Source organism: Arachis hypogaea, chromosome 20, assembly GCF_003086295.3.
Source record: "Arachis hypogaea cultivar Tifrunner chromosome 20, arahy.Tifrunner.gnm2.J5K5, whole genome shotgun sequence".
Lineage (NCBI taxonomy): Eukaryota > Viridiplantae > Streptophyta > Magnoliopsida > Fabales > Fabaceae > Arachis > Arachis hypogaea.
The window spans coordinates 131,599,378-131,602,139 of NC_092055.1; positions in this window are offsets into that span (position 1 = coordinate 131,599,378).

Consider the following 2,762-nt stretch of genomic DNA (forward strand, 5'->3'; position numbering starts at 1 on the left):
TGGAGCGAACAGTAAGTCACGCGTGCGCGTGAGTCATGCATACGCGTGATCATGCGTATTAGCTTTTCACGCGCGCGCATGGCTTCTCGCGCATGCGTCGCTAAAATGCCACGCCACACGTACGCGTGGATGAACGTTTTCCCAAAATGCAGAATGCCCAAAAGCTGCATAACCAGTTTTTAACCTGCATTAATCCAGTTTCATACATCAATTTTTTATCGTCCATAACTTGCTCTACAAAATTCCATTTTTCACAAAATTGCTATCGTTTAAAAGCTTGTAAACCCATCTTTCATTTAAAATAAACCACATTTCCATCCAATATTTGAAGAGCAAGTTATGGACTTCCAAAGTTCATTAAAATTCCCTTTTTACCAAATAACACCCCAAACCTTATTTTTGCCAAAACCATATTTTCTCCTCCAAGAACTCATTTCCAGCCAACCTAATATGCCACAATCATCAATATAACAGCCCTTAACCATAACACAACCATTCTTACAACCTTAACTCATTAACAATATATTTCATCCAAATTTATGAGTTTGACCACAACCCACATATTACTATACATACTCATATCATCAAATCAATACCAACAATTCCAAAGATATCCATGTTTCTATTTTGCCATAATCATAATTCCTTCGTCCATCATCATCATACCAATATACATACATGTACACATTCAATCAACAACCAATCTCAATAGGCATCATCACTAACCATATTCTCTAACACAAATTCACATCCGCCTATCCATTAACCTCATAAAACTAATCATTTTAAACATGTAACCATTTCAACTTATCCTATAATGCTCTAGCCTAAGTTTTCACAAAACCTTATATGTTAAACGCGCGAAACCTAAACCATACCTTGGCCGATCACTTTGTTCAATCCAAGGCAGCCTCACAAGCTAAAATACAGCCCTCTAAGCTCAAGAAAACCAACCCAAGTCTTGGCTCCAATCACCAACAAGCTTCCAAATGCTCCCAATTTAATTCCAATGCATATATATCTACTTAATCTACACCTAATTCATATACATGTTCCAAATTCAGTTTTCTCATAATAAATACAAGATTGAGCTAGGCTTAGGTTGTCTTTACCGTTCCTATATGCATAATAGCTCAAGCCCAATATGCTCCGGTAGCTAACTCGAACCTAAAACACGAAATTGGGCAAGATTTCGCTATAGGGTTTCAATTTCACCAAAGAAAGGGGGTAGAGATTCTGAAACGAAAATGAAGCTTATTGGTGAAATTGATCTGACAGAAATGTAGAGCTCGACGCGCTGGACGCGTGGCCGCAAGTGGTGTGGCGATCGGAGCTCAAACGAGAAAGTTATGATGGATCAAAGATTGATGAGGGTTTGGGAGTTCTTCTTCCTCCCCAAATCTGTTGGCTTCGTTGGGTATGAAATGAGGAAGAAGAAGCTTCTGTTTCTTTTAAATTATGGGTCCGGTTGGATCCACAGGCCCGGTTTGGGCCTCAGTTCAACCGGTTCGGCCCATCCAACTTTGGGCCAAATTTTTGAAATTGGTATCAAAATTCTCGTTTTGACGAGCTCTATCCTATTTTGATATTAGTTTTGCATTTTTAATTTTCCTAATTAAAATTCAATTGATTAACTAATTATTTGCCGATTTTAGCGGAGTTTACATCCTACCCACCTAATTAGAAATTTTGCCCTCAAAATTCAGATTTAATTATCCGAAAAGAGGTGTGGGTAGTCCTTCGGTGTATTCAGAGTTTCTTGAAGCTGACCCTGTTACTCGAAACGTTCATCTCCTTTCACTTAGACTGGCTTAGGTTGTAGGACACGAATTTGTCTTAGAAGCGTGTTTCAGAAGTTATGAAATACGAAGTACGTCGAAATAGGTTCGAAAGATACGACAGAAAACTATTTGGCACGCCACTGACCATCAATACTCTCCAAAAATTGAAATGGGCTAGCTTGGCGGGGTTTAACTTCTTGGTTTTTTATTGCTTTCCCGACTCTAGTTTGTTGAAGTAATCTTTATAAATAGGTATCCTCTTCCTTTTTAACTTTAGAAGTTTTCTTCCTAGATCTACCCAACTCTTTTGTCTGCTTTCTTCTTAGATCTTCCTTTTAACTTTTTCTCTGTTGTCTCAGCTATCAAATTCTGGAATTAAGACATTCGATGTTCCAGTTTTTGATTAATACAGAGGTGTTTAGCGTACTGTGGAGTCTCACCTTCTCCCTGATGTATAGTCCTATTACTATCTCTAATAAGTAATTTGCTCCGATAGGCAAAATGGACTTGCTCACTTGTTCTAGGATTTCCTAACAGCATCGCCTTTTGTCTTAAACTTTGGCACCCTATAACGAAATCGATGGCTATTCTCTTTTACTTTTAATGTAGACCCTTCGATGGTTGTAGCATTTCGCACGACTTCTGGTGGTCTCTCATTTATTTCCCCTACGTCAAACTTGTAATCACATAGATTTCCACTTCGTTCTTCACTTATGGCTGCTCAAATATCTTCTTGGATTTGTGGTAGGTTTTAGAAATCTTAAGGTAAATTCAAAAATCCTTTCTTGGTATCTTCTTGATTGAATCGGCTTCAGCACTCTTAGTAGCTCCTTATCACTGTTATTGCACTCCTTAAGTCCTTGACTCTACGATCTCTATTTCGGCATTAGGCATATAAATCTCTTCTTAGTTCCCTCTTGTTTACTAGACTTCGACATTCTCGGTAGATCTTTATCGTCTTCTTACGCTTCCTGCATTTTG